The 19,225-nt window shown below is 37.8% G+C and overlaps 1 pseudogene; it reads left to right on the top strand.

Moving 5' to 3' along the window:
- The window catches only part of LOC109101441, a 94,513-nt pseudogene that overhangs the window by 34,143 nt on the left and 41,145 nt on the right, over window positions 1-19,225 (top strand).

Below are 19,225 nucleotides of genomic sequence, written 5' to 3'. Positions count from 1 at the left end.
GCTACAGTGATAACCTAATGTCATAAAGTTAATATTTCCTTTCAAGATGCTATTAAAAAAACTTTTATTTTTTTATTATTGTGAAGCAATGATATTAACCATATTCATATTCTAGGCAAATGCATTTTTTGTAAGCATTTGTAAATTAATCTGAGCGAAGTGTCTGCTGATTTCATTAAAAGATGGCTATTAATGCGTAGGCTACTGTATATTTAGACACTTTGTACACGTCTATACCCCAGGAACATTGTTACTGAATGGTGAAATCACACTGTACAATACACAAAACTTTTTCTTTTTTTCTTTAAAAACATGAGTGTTTTTTTTTTTTTTTTTTTTTAACCCGTTATACTCAGTGAAAATGACTATATTTTGTACCTTTTTTTTCTCGACTGGCTAATGCGCGTTTGCAGTTTTTTTTTTTTTTTTTTCTTTTTTCCCCGGCCTCCTGGTCCGCAGGGGAATAGCGTGGAATAGCCGGTTCTGACTCACGGGGCTCGTCAGAAATAGTCAAATAGGTTTTTCTTGCTAACCATCGAATTTAATTTTTGCAGGAAACTGCCGGAGAAAAGACAAACAATGGGATCCATTACAGATTGCAGCTTCTTTACAGCAACGGTAAGAAGGAAGGCATCATCTAAGACTCATTGAACTTTGCATAAACACATTAGGGATTTACTTCAGCGCGACAATCTGAATAAAATAAAAATACAGCAAGACTGATAGAACGACAAGGAGGGGTGACAAAGAAATAAATAATTCATTATGTAGCTAGATCAAACTGATTAAAATAAATATAATGTTCTGCATTAATGATACTTTTAATAATAATAATAATAATAATAATAATAATAAACTGTTATAACAATTCGTATAATTGTTCAAACAAAAGAGATTAAAATGCGCAGCAAATTCGTAGTGTTTTAACTATAAACATTAATGAAGCATAAAACGATCCCCATTAGTGCACTTTTTCCGGTTACGCGTTTTCCAGAAATATGCACTTCATTTTTGATGGAAGCTAATGGCCTGGCCATAATGAAAGTACACTCTTTTCTGTCTGCTAATGTGGTAAATGACACCCAGGCGTTAGAAAATTTGTTTGCGCCAGGCTCTCACGTTCCTAAACCTTTTTATTTTGGCGTTTTAAACATATATAGCTATCTGTAATTGTTATTTTTGAATATGTCTATTTCACTATTTTATAAGCTGCACATTTTATTTTTTTCTTATATGCTTTTTCTTTCTAAAAGCTATTTTTGTTTTAGTTTATGTGTGGGAGTCTATTTAAGTTTAAGTTTCATCCAAAGCCATTTTTTCCACAATCCTTTAACACCGTCTGGAGTCTATGTTGGGTTGGATTGTCTAGACATTTGAAGATTCTATGTTGTATTAAAGCCATGCCATTGTGAATGATAAATATATACCTGCCAGATTCATTTCTGATCCATGTTTGTGTGTATGTCCTGCATTTTATTGTAAGTCAAAGAGGACTTATCTTCTCTCCTCTACAGGCATCAGAACAGAACAGGACTTTTATGTACGACTGATTGACTCCATGACCAAACAGGTAAGACGTTATTTCAAATTCCCCACAGTTCATGAGTGAATCATCTGGTGAAAGTCTGTGTGTGATTTGCAGCGAGAGTGAACGTGTGCATGTGTGCCGTGCACCCTGGTGAGTTTGGGGTTACACACTCTAGCATGCCTCAGGGGCACGAGGATCGGTTAGTTTTTAAAAATGACATACTCTCTCTGGGACATCATTTAAGATGACTGAGCGTATGCATGTATTTATGTGCATACGTGTGACGGTGAGATTGATAGCTAAAGAGAGACAGAAAGAAAGAGACTTTCAGTTGTATTCATTGTCTGTCACAGGGGATTATCCAGCGGTGCCTTTCAATGTTTAAACAGCATACTTTGAGTGTATGTGCGCCTGACTCTCATGCAGCGACTATGGATCTATCTGTGCATATTCAAATGTGTTGTGGGAACAGATGTGTGTTATGAACAAACATGTATGAAGATGGTTATAGCTTGTTGTATTAACTGTGCAGGTTGTGTGAGCTTGAACCATGGAGAAAAACTTATATGAGAAAACACAGGGCAGCGAGAGTGACCTCACAATCTCATATGTGGTGCTCTTCCTTTTCCCCCTAAAACAGAAACAGCCTCTCCCCCTCTCTCATTCTCTTTTTCCCACTCGCCCCCTCGCTTCCTCTCTCATGATCTCTGTCTATAAATGTTGTTTTGAAGACACTTTAGGGATGTGTATTCAACAACGTAAATAGTTGCAATTCAAGTGTGACAATAAATTTGTTCAAAGTTTATTTTTAAACTCAAATAAATATGCAAAGTTATGTTGATTAATATGTAAAATAATTGTATTTCTTATGAGCTGTTTTCTTAATAGTCATTTTGTATGACAAGTAAAATGTATGTATGTGTGTGTGTGACCCCGGGTAGGATGAAGTGTGTATAGATATGAGGTAATTAACAGGCGGTGTGACAGACAGCCTAGTACATCATGTGATTTAAACATGCCAGCACATTTAACCTAATATTCCACCCTGTTGCTACTGTTTTGCTTCATTATGTGTGTGTGTTCAATTCAATTCAATTCAAGTTTGTTTGTATAGTGCTTTTCACAATACAAATCGTAGCAAAGCAACTTTACAAAAAAATTAAGTTTCTACAATATATTTAGTAGTAGCTTATCAGTGGTGACTGTCAGTTAATGTACATATGGCAGAAATGTAGGGAAAAATCAAATAAAGATGTAATCAAACATACGATGAACACTATTTACAGTAATTATTATAGCAATTGGTATGTGTGCTAATTGATAAGTGGAGAGTGAGAGAAAAACTAAAACTTATCTCAAAGTTATTTATTTTAATTTGGTGCTTGTTTTGTCTAAAAGTATATAACATTTAGTCTTTTGCAGAATGTGTTCTTTAATTTATTATAGTTTGTATATTTTTTTTCAAAACAACGATAAATTAATGTAAGAATTTTGTAAGAATTTTTAATATTAATTTTACAATTATCTATATTTCCTTTCAATAATACATTTTTCTTTCATTATTTTTTAATTTTTATATATTTTTTAAAAAAAAAGCAAATATTACATTTTCACTTTTGTCATGACCAAAATCATTTATTTCTATTCAGAAATTCCTACTACAAAATCCCTGGATGTTACACTTGCCACTTGTGTGATTTGTTTGTGGTTTATAATTTCCTTTGCATGAATGTTTATGTGTGAGAAGCTAGGTGCTGTTACTGATGCTAGTTCTTGCCCTCGCTCTGCTCAGCGGTTTGGCCAGCGTGTAGCGGGGGACAGATTTATGTGTGTGGGTGAAAGGCATGAGCGTTGTGCTGAGGTAGAGAGACTGTTCTCTGACACCCCCTGAGGTAAATACAGTGGCCAGGGGAACTGGCCTTGGCTCAGCCTTTCACTGAGTGTCTCAATAAATAGCCGTTTATCTCCCCAGGGTTGTCTCCCACGTGCACATATATAACTGACTGATTTACTGGCTATTTCTGTGGCAAACGGCCCTGCCGTACCTGTTAATGATGTGGTGCCACTGAGTGAGCGAGAAAGAGAGATAGTGTGTGAAAGAAAGTTTGGCAGCCGAGTCAACATGCTAGCTAGTATCAGATAGTAAAGCATGGTACTTTGAAATAAACTTGGTATTTGCAAAAAATGTGCAAAATTGACACCTTTAGGGGTGCAAAAGCTTGTCAGTGTGGCAGTACTGATGAAGAAAACAACTGTACAGTTTTACCCCTAAAACTGTTCATAGTAGTACCTTAAGGGTACATATTGTTACACTGAGTTACAAAGTTATCTTTTTAAGTGTTATCAGTTACAAGCCCCTAAAGGTACAGTGTATGTACTTGATATTAACATGGTATGTCCAAAAAGCATATATATGAATACCATGTTTTGGGGTACTGCTCAGGTCTTTCAGCAACAAAAGACTGTTTCACTACATTTCCCAGAATCCCTTTCTCAAATGTACATATACAATACCTTTTTGCAAGGTGCAAGATATATTTACTGTTGTTCAACAAATTCTTGAGTGCGAATTCAGTAATTCCAATAGGAATCAACTTAATCAGTTTTTTGAGGGTAAAAAAAAAAAAAAAAGCAGATTTCATAGCATGTTCATGTTGGTCAAATTGTTTCACCGCAGTGACCAACAGAAAGCTGTTTGGTATGAAAGTGACATCAGTAAACTATTGACAATAAACAAAGGATCCACAAAATTTTGCTAATGTTGAACACACTTTTTTTTTTAACTTTATTTAGACAAACTGTTAAGGACAAACTGGCTTTATGTCTGGCTTCTCTTTAGACTTCTCTGCTCTCGTTGTCATTTGACTGTGCCAAGTTTTTCTCATTCATGTCAGCATGAAACACAGCTTAGGTTTATGACTGAGTGTTAGCTGGTCTTTAAACGCCTTTCAGAAAACCCGGTCCAAAAAACCACTCTGCGGTGAGCAGTCAGCCTACATATGCTGAGGAGTGCTCGCAATGTGTTTAAGATTTCCCATCAAAGCCCCATAACTCTTTACAGAGAGGCTACAGAGCGCCTCTCCACTCAGCATGTGCAAGCTTTGGCAGTGTCGTGCCGGGAGGGCTGATGAGCAGGTTTATAGAGCTGTTCAACACACACTTCTCTTTAGCACTTAGCAAGGCGGTAAAGTCCAGTTGCCTGACCAACACAGTTAGCTTCTGTACATACACACAGCTATAAGAGACAATCAAACAACTTGGGCTAGAGCTGCATGGATCAACTTTGCGTCAAAATCAAGAAACGGTTCACGTTAAGCACATGAAAATGGACATATTCAACACTCGTCTTGTGCTCACACGCTCAAAAAACGCATATGCGCTTTTCCGGTTTGCCTGTGGGAATGGTTGGAGCGGGTGAGGGGAGATGGAGCGGGTGTCAGACTGACAGGCCATATCTGTGATCAATGCATGAGCTTGTGACAGATCTGATGAAGACAATGCAGTAAAAGACTCTCTCTCTCTCGCTCTTTATCCTTCCATCCAACTGTTTACCTCAACAGCTGAAGCGCAGAACAAAAGCGAATCACATACACAGGCTTAATGTGTACACACACTGCGCTGACACGCTAGCGTGATGGTAACAAAGAGGGAAATGTGTTTTCATGTATTTACAATGCATTGTTTACATGCCTCAGATGAGGCTGTCAGTTCAAGGCGGCACTGGCGGCTCTCAAACGAGATTTGAGGAGCAGTTTGTGCAATATAAAATATGCATTAAAAGCAGCATCAGGGCCTAATGAAAGCTTCACACACGCCTCGGTACACCGTGCCATGCATGTTTCATGCACTCCGTGGCCTTCCTTAAGGAGAGCTTTGTTCAGAAAAGTGCTGGGCTGGGACTGGTTGGTAACTCTGAGCTGTAGCGTTGCCTGTTGCTGTGTGTGTGTTTTCTAGAGTTAAGCTTCAGCAGATTCCTAAATAAATTTGCACGAGAGAGAGGGAGGTCTCAGCCATTCTTTCTGCTTGTGTGCGTATTTTTCCTGTTAATTACAGAATAGGGTGTGTTTACATGCCAGGAACACTTCCCCAAAGTATAAGACATGCAACAAAGTGACACAAATCTCCTATATTAGATATTTCCTGTAATCAGTAGCTGTTTGGAGACTCTGATGATGTCAGATAGCGCGTGAATTGACGCTCTGTGCCAGGCCACGTAAAGGCTTAATGCTACTCATTTGCAAATATTTACACACACAAGCTTTGAGGGCCTAAAGATCCTAGTGATTAAATCTACTCATCTACATTGGAAATGTGAAATCTGTAGCAAAGAAAAAGCATTCAAAGCTACTATATACCACAATATTAAAGACATTTTTGTTGCAACTTGGTGATGAAAAGTGAGGATATTTGAAAAAATAGTGTTATTATTATTATTATTATTATTATTATGCTTTTAATTAAACCAAAGTCCCGCATAGGCAAAACACAGTACTACCACACCAACAACGAAATAGAAAAGTTTTTCTGATTGAATTTGAACTGATTTGATATTGGTTTCACGCTCTCTGAGTTTTCACTAAATCTGAGCATAACTGAACCAGACCCACCTGAGACAAGACTGATCATAGTCTAAGACAAGGTGTTTTAAATTTCTCATCATTATTATTATTATTATTATAGCAGAATTTTTTACTGTCTGAAAAAAAATTAAATAATGTTTTATTATTATTATAAAAGGCCAATTTTTACTGTTTGAAAAACATGATAGAATGAATATAACATATTGTTTATAAAATTAAATACTTATATTATTGTTTTATATTATTATCTTACTGAATTATCTTGAAAATATTTACTTTGCTTTTAGCATTTTATTAAAATACTTAATTTATATTGTATATAGTACACTATATATTTTTTCTGCATAGAATTAGTGTTGAAAAAAAAAAAGAAATTCAGATTCAACTTTATTTTCAATACATATCACTCCACAGCAGATTTACTTTTTACAGTCCTAAAATAGATTTTGTTATAGGTTAAACCCCGCTGGTTTAAGAGACCAAAGTTCAGTCTTACATAAACAACATGCTGCATTTTGCCTTTGCATGACAGACGTGACGTCAGGGGCTACAGAAAAACCCACCCGATGACGTTTCGTGTTGCGCTAGCTTGAATCCAGAGGAGGATGCACAACCATTGTTGTGTTTGCCTCTGAGGAGAAATTGACAAACTGTTTTCAGACTTTTTCCAGGCACTTATATACTGTTCTCGGCATGGAGTTATTCCGAGTCTGTTTGCAGGGGCTTTGTGTGATAAATAGCCGGTCTTATATATGAAATGAATGTGTGGTGGGTGTAGAGGGACGTCTTTGTGTGGCCTGAACTGCTCTCTCTGCCTCCCGCTTCCTCTCAGAAAGCCTGCGGGGTTGAGGCTCTAGGCTCAGACAGTGATGCATGCTTGTGCGCTTTTAGAGGACCTTGACCCTCATTTCCACAATGTGAAACCTAACAAACAAATGTCCCCGATCACCTATGTCCTCTAGTCACAGCAATGACAGAAAAAAAATATGAATAAACTTTGTTCTTTTTTTTCTGGATCTGATGCTTTACTTTTAAAACTTGTTTTCAAACAAGTGTTTCATGTAATTGAAAAAAGCATTGTGCACTTGTGAGGAAAACAGTTTCTCGTTAGAACCATCAGCTGTTTTTCTGTGTCTTCAGTTGCCATGGGTGGCATGTATATGTGTGTTCAGAGAGAAAGAGAGAGTGATTCATGGCAAACGGGTTTAAGTGTGTGTGTGTGGGACAGAGAGCAGCCTGTTAATAGGCTGCAGTGTGTGTATGTTTTGAGTAGAGTCACTGATTCACGGCTGTGGGGGACATCTTGTGTGGAATTGGAGGATGGAAACAAAGCTGAGGTTTTTGGATGAAGTGTTAGCTGGGCCAGATGGCTCGCTATGCTTCAGTCTGGCAGCCCAACTGCTTGCTGCATACATAAACACACACATGCTAATGCACAAATACATGCGTGATTGCATACACATGCATGAAGTCTCACAGATGCAGGCTTATGGCAGCTCACGCACATACATCTTTCCTAGAGGGCTATTTCACACTAGCTGGAGTACAACACTTCTGTAGAGGGACCTGTAATTAAGCAGTTTATCTGTTTGTCCTGTCCTGTGCAATAATGTTTTGTATTGCGGTATTATTAGCCAATCTGTGAGCCCTGGATGTCTGTGGAGGGTGGTCACTGTGGCAAGGGTGGTGCACTATGACATAATAGGACAGTAATCTGCACAGTCCAACAAACACTACACACACATAGTTCTTTCGTTTCTCTACGTCTGCCATTTAATTAAACCAACGAGCAACACATGATAGCGCTGAATGTTGCAAAGAGCATAGAATGCAGGATTGTACAAAATTCAGAAATTAAGAATTGGCATCTATCTATCTATCTATCTATCTATCTATCTATCTTGAAAAACTTTGCCTTTTTAGATAAAAATGGCAGTTACATGATTGTTCTTACATTCAATTTGAATCGCAATTCAGTCACAAACAATTCCATTGTGAATTGTGGGCAGCTCTGATACAATTGACATCTAGCGTTAGTAGTTTTTGTCAAATCGGAAAACAAAGATATCTGTAAATATATAAATATATAAGTAAAGATACTTTGTCAAATCTGAAGTAAAGATAAAATTAGTTGTCAGTTACCAGTGACAATGATGTATTAGATTGGATCTTAAAGTAATAATTCACACAAACATAGAAACTTTTGTCATCATTTACTCACATTTACGTTGTTCCAAACCTGTATGACTTTTTCCTCTGCGGAACATAAATAAAGATGTTAGACAGAATGATCACTCTGCTCCCATATACAGTAGGTTCAAAAAGTACCATGAAATAGATAATTTAAATAAAGTTTTTGTGAAGAACACACAGAAGTCCTTATTCATTTATTTCCAGATATGCATATTCAGACTTTGCTTGTCGCCATGTTTGATGTCAATGACACCAAACACCATTGGTTCTCACATAACTGAACATGATGCGCCAAGTTTAAGCTCTTATAGAGGTGGTAAGGGATCGTTTTACATTGCAGCAGGTAAGTGGGCATTAAATTGCCCACTTTGAGCCTGGCTCAGTCAGAGACGGCCCACCCCACACAAGGAGGCTCTGTACAAGCATTCCCACGGTGCACAGGGCAGTTTTGATTGATTGATTAGCTAAAGCGAAAAGACATCTGTGAAATTCAGAGCCCAATGTGTGGAGAGAGAAACATGGGACCAAATGAACAGAACATTCTGATAACAGAAATTAAAACCAACTTTATTATACCCATGCTGCATGAGATCCTTTAACGGCAGTCCTCTGCCAGATGGAAGAGAAGTGTCACATTAACCACCTTTAAGTGCTGCAGTGTGTGTATGGCGTGATGTAATGTCATAATGTTTTTGTTTCAGTGAAACGATGCAAACAGACATTCGATTCTTTTCGTGATAGGATTTACACACCCTGAGAGTTACTCATGGAAATTTGTGCATGCTCAAAGCGTTTACACCGCAAGGAGAAAATGTTGTTTGTCAATTTTTCTCTAACCACATTTTTCCACCTTCTCTTGTTCATCAGGCAATTATGTATGAAGGGCAAGACAAAAACCCAGAGATGTGCCGGGTCCTGTTGACGCACGAGATCATGAGCAGGTGAGAAACACACACTGTACGCCACACTCCTTCCTTCACCATATTACACAATCAAGCTCTTGAACCTTCCCTACCCAGCTCTGCCTGCTGACTGTGAAAGCTTTACTTTGGCATCGTTTTGGTCCTGGCAAGACTGCAGACCTCTGGATCCAGAGTTAGTGTGACAGGACTGAGCTTTCTGCTCACACACACACACACAGCTGTGTGTAAGACCTGTTGTAAAATTAGACGTAAAGGGGAGGATAGATTAACATTATTATAAATTTGCTGAAAGGTCAGATCATTATACTTTAATTTATCATACACGTCCGTCAGACCTGGTATAAACAGTTTACTTTTATTTAAGAGTGATGCAGTACATTTATATCAAGGCTCGAGTTTAGACTTATGATGCACTATTACACAAGACACTCCCAGATCATTTTTCACCAGTCCAAATGGGATCCTGATAAACTTACGCCAGCCTGTTTCCTATCAGAGTTAGAAGTGTTCTTTTCCCAGACTCTGCCTCAGCCCTAGAAATCAAAGCTTGGCTTTGTCCAAAAAAGATGCCAGGCAGCATTTCTATTTTTGGGAGGCTGATGTTACAGTGATTGGTGGTTCTTATTTTATTTCTTGATGAAATAAATACAGAGACAAACATTTTTTTACATTTTGAGGAAAGTGTAGCCTTGAAGGTTTACAGAGATAGATGGATGGATGATGTACTTGATGTTTAAAGTAATAGTTTACCCAAACATGAAAACAACATGAACAACTCATGTTGTTTTAAACTTGTATTACTTACTTTACTCTGCTGAACATAAATAAAGATGTTAGACACAATTGATTAATCTGCTCTTTCCCATACAGATCCGAAATGTACCATAAAAGTAGATAAATAATAGCCTTTTTGTTAGGAACACATAAATATTTGAGCCATTATTCATTCATTTGCAGATATGCATATTTAACTTCCTTTTAAATTCACATTATTGAATTGAAAGGGAGCCAATTCTGAATTTTGCTCATCCCTGTTTGTAGTGACAGCATAAGCAATGGAGTTTTCATGAGAAGAAAAATGAACAAAGATGGACCTTAAGTTCAGAGCAACCCTTGTCTCTCTCCCTTCCTGAATCTCTATCCAGGTCATCCTCTTCCTGCTCTGCAAGAAAAAGAGAGAGCGAGAGAAAGCCATGCACCTTTAATTAAAATCAAAAGATAAATTCCTTGCACTTAAAAACTGGGTTGTGGAGATGAGTCCTCATCTATATTGGTTGAAGTGGGAGAGCATTTGAACAGTTTTCTACTAAAAATATACCACTCATGCTTGGTTTAATTAGGACAAGGAAAAACTCATTACTCAATAAGAATCCTCTTGTTATTCCACAGCTAATGAATGCAGCTTGCTTTGAGTTTTGACAATGAAATATGTGCAGGAGAGCCAAGGCTCTCTCCTCTTTCTCTTTCAATCTTTCGCTCCTCCTCACTAACTTTCTTCCACGCACACAGACGCACACATGCACACACAGCCTTCTATTAACGCACATCAAAATAGTCACTGATTTAAAGATTTGTATTGACAAATACTTAGTACCATATGTGTCTACAAAGGCTCACCACGTCAGCCTTGATCTGCCACTGAAGGATAACACAGATCACGTCTGAAGCACATATCCCTACTGGTGCAGAAAGGTACCCTTAAGGTCCCACGTTTCATACCAAAGAGCTTTCCAAAAGCAGGCAAAAAGGAAAAGCATGTATTTCAAATGAGTAAACAACCCATTCTCGTCTCTGTCTTCCTCCTTTTTCTCTTCTTCATCTGTATATGGTGTTTTGATGCAGAGTCTGTGCTGAGAGAAAGGCACAATTACCAGTCTGCAATTAGACTGCTCTCCATTAATCAGGGCTGTTAATTGCTGTACGCCTTGCCATTAGCCATATGGTGCCGCATGGGCCTGCAAGCATGAGACAGAGATGCATTTTCCCAAACAACTCGCTCAGAGGCAAGGCTAGAAACAATCGCTCAAATGCAACTCTGGGCTCTTTAATTATGGAGTTCCACATCCTCATACGCACGGATTGATGAGGTTTGGTTTGGTTGGGTTTGTGTGGTGCAGATGAAACTTCACAAACTTGGCCAGATTATTAAAGGCTGGGAGGTCACAGTTGGAGAAATGCTGCTTTGTTTGGTTTTGGGGGCTATTTTAGAGCTGCTGTCTGTAAAGGAGCTGGGCTAAGGGGCAGTTCAGCTTTAATGTCATCAGTGCGGGCCACATCCTGGTAATTACGTGCGGCAATTTGGATTTAATTTCTTCAAACGCAGCAGAAGGAAACACTTGAGATTAAAGATTACGGTTTCCCTGCAGGTCCACTGGGATGGAGCAGAACGAGCCAGAATGGGTGAAAAAAAATGAAGCCAGAGCATGCATGAAGTCATTAGTATAGAGTTGATGGGGGGCTTGGAGGTTCACGGGTGGTGGGTTGACCGTGTTGTGGTACCCCATGGGCTCTGACTGACTATTGGGTTATCGGAGTGTCAAATCCATCTGTGCCCACCCCTCGCTCCAGAAAGCTTTGCTCCTGTGTGACCCACTTCTGAGAGAACATTGCTAAAGACTTGACTGCTCTCAGAGGAGTGAGAGAAAATGAGAGCAGAGAAAGACAGGAAGGTAAAAATACGACAGCAAGAATATACTGAGACAGAAGCCCGACCACACTGTGTCCAAACTAACGAGGACGCTTAGTGTGAATGAGGGGTCAAGCTCAATCCATGTTATCAAGCTGATCAGGTCTAAAGGAGCCCACTCACACACAGATCTATTCTTCTACTATTACATGACGCCTCCAGCCCTATACTCTCTATCAATTGAGCCCCTCTGCCATCTGTGCTGGGAAACATGAACCCGCTGCCCTACCTGCTGTTTACCGCCAACCTCTATCCACCCAAGACATCATGTATACACCTCCTTTCCATCCCTCCTGTCTTCTTTCACTTGCTCATGCTCTAGTATCCATCTTGCTCCCCTCTGCTGTCCAATGCAGAGTAACCTGGAGATATGAGATTAAATTTAAAGCAAGATTTTGGAGTAAAATTAGTGCATATTTAATCTGGCAAAAAACAACCATTCAGATGTGAGAGGGCTGTTTGACTAACATGTTACATCATCATCAAACTTTGCTTGATTTTATTTAATATTTAGGGGCTGATAATAGGTTGCGCATCAAAACCATTAGAATTTTTTTCTGGTTTTCATTAACTAAATATAACAAAAATTTCAGTTAGAAAAAAGTATAAGTATATATAAAGTTCATAAATATAAAACTTTTAAATAATAATAAAAATAAACATTTTATATATATCTATATCTATGTATATAATAACACACATATACACAAAATATTGTATTTAAAAATAGAAATATATTGGATATATATATATTGTTATTTATTTATATATATATATATATATATATATATATATATATATATATATATATAGTATAGTGTGATTTTTCTTTTTTTGTATTTTATAGTTTTCGTTTATAATTAAAAATTATTTATTTATAGAAGTAAGGGTTACATTATAAATGTTTAAATAAAACAATTTCTTTTGGGAACACATTTGCAGCGCTTAAAAACACACACAAAGGCACCTTTCCCCCTTCTGTTTGACCTAAAATCCTTCCAGAATGTACAGTATGCTAAAATAGTCCCCTTTAAGTGCCCTCTTTACTTTTACCTCTCCTTCTGTATTCTTTCCTTTCCTGCTCTCTGCCCTCGTCTTCTCTCTCCATCACTTGATAACTGCCCTGTTATCAGCCACACTTCTAATCCTTCAGTAACCATCCCTGAGCCGGGCAGTCTGTTAGCGGTAATTACTAATACACAGGCCGAGAGGCAGCATATTGTATGCTGTGTGTACAGCAGGAGTGAATGTCTGCCTTGGAGGAACCAAAGAAAGACTGCTTTATAATTGCTACCTCTTCCTTCTCCACTGTGTGTCTGACATATGTGCAGTAACACCCAGGTTAACTGCTCTCTTCCTCTCTTTCTCTCCCTCCATCTCTATTAGCCGTTGCTGTGACAAGAAAAGTTGTGGCAATCGTAACGAGACGCCCTCCGACCCGGTCATCATCGACAGGTAAGAGCTGGATATCAGATGTTTGTGCGTTTTCAACATATTTGATCATCACATGCCTTGCTAGACAGGAAGTCCAGTGCAAGTGTTGAAAGTGGCGTGATTGAAATGTAGTGAGTTATGAAGGAGAACAGTATATCATACCTTTCAAAAGTATGGGGTCAGTAAGATTTTTGATTTTTAAGAAATTAATACTTTTGATTAGCAAGAGAATGAACTCAGTGTGATCACAGATGCCAGAAAAGACATTAATAATGCTAATTATTTATATAAATATAAATATATTCATATTCATAGTAAATGATGTTCTTTTAAACTTCCTATGTATTACAGGGATATTCCACCCCCAAAATATTTTTTTTTGTCATTAATCACCTACCCCCATGTCGTTCCAAACCTGTAAAAGCTCCGTTCATCTTCGGAACACAATTTAAGATATTTTGGATGAAAACTGGGAGGCCTGTAACTGTCCCATAGACTGCCAAGTAAAGACGAACGGAGCTTTTACAGGTAAGAAAATTTTATTTTGGGGTGGAGTATCCCTTTAAAGAATCATGAAAAAAGTATCATGGTTTTCTGTAAAATATAAAGCAGTACAGTTGTTTTCAACATAATAGAAATATTTAACTGAATCAGCATATTAGAATGATTTTTCATGTGACACTGAAGACCAGAGTAATGACAGCTGAAAATTCAGCTTTGCCATCACAGAAATAAATTTAATTTTAAAATCAATTAAAATAGAAAACAGCTATTTTAAACTGTAATCATATTTCACAATAATACTGTGTATTTTTAATGAAAAAAATAAAAATAAAAAAAAAAATGACTGACCCCAAACTTTGGATTTGTAGTGCACAAACAAATAACAGAGTGTACTTCTTTTCCTATACAACCTGTTTTAATTCATATCAAGTAAAATAAGAGCCTCTGTTTAATGCAGTGTTAGCATCTCTACATAGATAATGCACTAAATAAATTCAAATCACTTTCAAACAAATTAAAATGACAAGTGTTGCTCTATAACGGCTTTGTGAACACTCTGTGGCTGCTCTGTATCACTATATACGCTCTATTGCTCAGTATAAAATGTTACAAATCAAAGGCAGCAGTTCAAAGAATTCACCAATAGTGAGAAAAACAAGCATAAAAAAGCCTTCCTGGGACCAAAGCCATTTGTTTGCAGAAGAGTAATTGTTTAGTTATTGGGCTAGGCTGTTTTGAGGCCCTGTCGGGGTTGTTGAGTATGTAGTGTGCTCTGAAGTGTGCATATATGAATAATCAGCAGTGAAGATGTGCAAGACTTCTGGAGGCAGCAGCATGTGCAGCGAACCGCGTCTCCTACTGTTTTTGTTTAAAAGATCATACAACCATGTCACATTATTATTGAGGGTGAGACTATTACATTTCTTACTCAATCGTGCCGAAGTGCGAGCAAACTAAGCATGGATAGATTAAAATTAAATTAAGTTTAAAAGTCAAATGCTCATCCTCATCTTAATAATAAAAAGTCATTTGCCATCACAATAACACAAACACAGCTTCACCTTCACCTTGACATCAACAGCAAAATTTTAGTGTGTAACAGAGTGTGTAACAGAGTAAGGGAGGCTTCTACCTGGCTGCTGTGTCTGTGCAGCTGGCCCATTTCTGCTCCACTGGGCTAGAACGCTTCACAGCTTTTAAAGACAGCTGCAGCCCCTCAATTCCACGTGGCATCACCTCCACCCTATGCATACACTCACACAAAACACACTGCCCATCACTTACTCTTATTGACTGTTTCCCTACGTAAAGTTTGTCTGAAATGCTTCCTTAGATCCTCCTGTTGCAGCACTGCGGTAGCTGTTTGTGGTCTGAATGGTTGTATGTCGGGTCTGGCTGAAGTCATGCAGCTGCGCTCGAGGTCACCGCAGACTCATTTAGACTCAGGTGCGAGGGCATCGCTAATTGCCTGCGAATAAAAAAAATTAGTAACAGTTTCCTATTAGTCACGTGTCTCTCCAAGCCGGGAAAATAGGTCATTTGAAACAAGATGGGGGAAATATGGAAGAGTTTACTGGAACTCTCAATATTTTCTTGGCAGCATTCACATTCTGGGGTTCCCAACAAACAAGGCGCAAGATGGAACAGAATCAATTACGGCAAGCACAGACGAGTGTGCGCTCCCCAGAAATTCATCAAAAATATGATTTTGAATGTCTTCCTTCCCTTGAAGTTATTTAGCTGAATAAAAAAGAGCTCATTACTGTAGTCTTGTTTCAAAGAGCTGATTAGGTTTTACAGCAGTAATTAGCAAGGCTAGCTCTAATTCCTCTGGAAGAGTAATGAAAGTGATTTCCTAATTAGGTTTCCTCTCATAAGACGGCACAACAGGCCACTTCAGCGAAACCAGGAGAATGTCAGGGAAATAAAGCCAACTAACAATGCCTTATTAGATTGTAAAAAGAACAAATCTTACTTGCAGCAGCGCGAGACGTGCGCTCACGGGACCAAGTTCGAGTTCTTGGACTCATTGGGCTTAGCTTTTGAAAATCTGATTGGGGTAAAAATTGAACACTCACTGTGAAATTAAAACTGGCCCGCTTGCTAGCTTTCTTCTCAAAGGGTGTGTTTAGTTTACATTGGATGGCTGTATATAATCTCATTTCATGTGTAAATGTATGTGTGTCGTGATTGACTCCTCGTCTTCTCCTTTTCTTCTCCTCTTTTACATTCTGAGCTCTGTTAATGCCCCAGTAAGATTATTTCAAATACTTTAATAATGCTCTCATTGACACGGACACAAAAGGCCAGTGACATCTAATAGCAGCCCTTTTCACTGCCTCCTGTTTCATCTCTTTTCACATCCCTTAGAAAGCTCTCTCTCTCTTATTCTCTCTCTCGATTTCTTTCTCTCTTATCATTGTGTGTGTTAGGAGTAATTGAAGCTCAATAAGCTGTACAGTAATGGAGAAAGGTGTCGTTCTATCTCCCCTGGGAACATTGCAGTTGATGCCTTCATCACCATGGATACTCTTAAACACTGATAGTGATTTCAGAGTGCAGAAAGTTCAGAGTTCCCGTGCTAACCGTGGGAGTTCTGTGGCTTTGTGCTTGGTCGTGAGCCCTGACCCCACTGGAAGGCTTTATTTGTGATGTAATCTTCAACATCAGGATATCCACTTCATGAAGAAATAACACAGCAAAGGATGGAAAACACCACGGAAAGGGTTGGTGTGCCCTTTCTCTGAATGTTTAATGGAGGTCTTTTGCTCGCAACTATACTGCTGGCTAGATTTGACCTTCTAGAAGAAGTCCTTCAGCTCTAATGAAAGCAGAACAGGAAGTAATGTTTCACAGGGTGCTTTCACAGAACCATTTTTTGCTCCTGCTCTGATAGGGGCTGCTCACACAGGATGTGCTATTTTATAAAAAAAAAAAATAGAACATATTTTTAAAAGTTTAAATGGTGATACTTTTTTTATAAAGTGATATATACGTCTTACAAACACAGTGCTGATGGTTTTAGATGCTGAAAAACATCCATTTAACGCTTGTTTACATAATTAAAAATGGCCCAGATAGACGCAGTAACGAGTTCTGTGTGAACAGCCCCTTATGGTGCAATTATGGAATGCTGCCAATTTATTTGTCATCTGCAGTTTGTTTAAAAAAAAAAGATTATATACACTACTGTTCAGAAGTTTTGGGGTTGTAACATTTTTTAATGTATGAAAAATGTTTCTTATGCTCACCAAAGCTGCCTTTATTTGATCAAAACTACAGTAAAGCCTAAAAACCACAGGGAATGTATATAAATTATAAAATTATATAAATTTAATTATTATTAGCATTTAAAATATCTGGTTTATATTTGAATATATTTTAAATTGTAATTTATATCTGTGATAGCAAAGCTGAATTTTAGAAGCTTTTCAGAAGCTATTATTATTATTAATTTTTTTTTTTTTATGAATAGAAAATTAAAAAGAACAACATTTATTTGAAAAAGACATCTTTTGTAATGTTTACAAATGCCTATACTGTCACTTTTGATTAATTTAATGCACTCTTGCGGTATTAATTATTATATTTCTTTCATTAAAAAAATAAATCTGCTGAGCTATAAAGGAGCAATATTTGAGCAATAAAACTGCACCTCAAGACTGGATAGTTGGGAAAGAGACAGTGACGTGAGCAGCATTATATTCTCTGCAGTATGTTTGCATTAGTGGATTAGGGGGCTCTATTTCACAGAGCTGTTCTCTGAATCAGCGGCCAGAGAGTGATCCTCACAGGCTGGGGCTCCCATTGTTAACATAATCCTGTCCGGTCTGTAGACCTATTGTGTGGCAATTAAGACTGAGAGACTGTGGAGAGCTCTCAGCGTGAGCATCTCTGTATGTGAGCCATGACAGTAATAGAGTGAAAGAAAAGTATTTGCCGTAAACATGGTTTCTGCCTTCTCTCCGAAAATTAACTGGTGAGTCTTTCACTCTAAAAGAGATACACAGGAAGTGCGAGTGTAGGAAAATTTGTGCGTTGGCCTTTAAAAAGTGTGCGTGACTCTTCAGGCTGGGCTGTCACAGCTGCTGAAAGGTGATGTGCTCTATGCAGTGGACAATGTCTCTTCCTGGAGAGAGAGAGAGCGTGTGAGTGAAAGTGTGTGTGTGTGTGTGTGTGTGTGTGCATGCGTGCGTGCTCGTGTTTGTGTGTAGGTGTATATGTGTGGCCTACTTAAGCCCAAACAGTGCAGGAATAATAAAAGGCCAAGCTCTGCTGTTCCGAGTTAATACAGGGTTAAAGATATGCAGCTCACTGTCAACAATCCCATCATCTGCCTGGATGATTCCCAAAGAAGAGCATGCAGTCCCTCTCCACTCGCCCGTGCCTATGTATGTGGCCCTGTGTGTGCTATCCTTTCCTGACAACTTTACCATTCTGTCTTTACTCCCTCTCTATACAGAGCGCCCACTTTGCTTCTCTGTTGCTCTCTCTCTCTCTCTCTCTCTCTCTCTCTCTCTCTCTCTCTCTCTCTCTCTCACACTCACACACACACACACACACAGACACACACACACACACACACATTTATCCAGGTATCTAAATGGGAATGTCACATTGATATCTACTGTTCTTAAATTAAGCTTATTAATTACATTATATTATTTAAACAAAGTAATTAAAACTCCAATTTGTTGCTGTAAAACTGTGGTAAGTTGGTCTTAGTTACCGCTGTCATCAAAATAAGACAAAAAAAAATTACAATTACGATAAGTTTGGAGTTACTAAAATTTTCAAATGTTTTTCTCTTTACTCACTGAGGCTGCATTATTTGAAAAAATAAAGTTTTATTTAATTAAATTAAAAACAGAAATATTGTAAATATTTTTAAAATTGAAAATTGTTTCATATTTTAAATAAATTAATATTTTTGTGATGGCTGAAATTTCAGCAGCCATTACTGTAGTCACATGATCCTTCAAAAATTATCCTAACATGCTGATTTAGTGCTCAGCTCGCAAAACATTTCTTGTTATTATCAATGTTGATTTCAGTTTAAAAAGTTCAAAAGAACAGCAATTAAAAATATTTGTATAGATTAAAAGTGTTTTTACCATCACTTTTGATCGATTTAATGTGTCCTTGCTGAATAAAAGTATTAATTTAATTTAAGAAAAAATTCCTTCTGGCATCACACATTTTAAAATTGTTGTATATTTTGTGTATTTTTTCCAGCTGATGGATTGGAGCTCTTTAACACATGGGATGGAAATTCTGGATATTTTGCATAAATGACATTTACAATGATGGATAATTTAGTCCAGGAATTCATAGGACAGAAACACATGCAAACACACAGCTATTCTTTCTGCTTTAC

The sequence above is a fragment of the Cyprinus carpio genome, unplaced genomic scaffold, assembly GCF_018340385.1.
Source record: "Cyprinus carpio isolate SPL01 unplaced genomic scaffold, ASM1834038v1 S000006695, whole genome shotgun sequence".
Taxonomy (NCBI): domain Eukaryota; kingdom Metazoa; phylum Chordata; class Actinopteri; order Cypriniformes; family Cyprinidae; genus Cyprinus; species Cyprinus carpio.
Note: the sequence above shows the minus strand (reverse complement) of the source record. Positions and strands in the feature narration are given on the sequence as shown.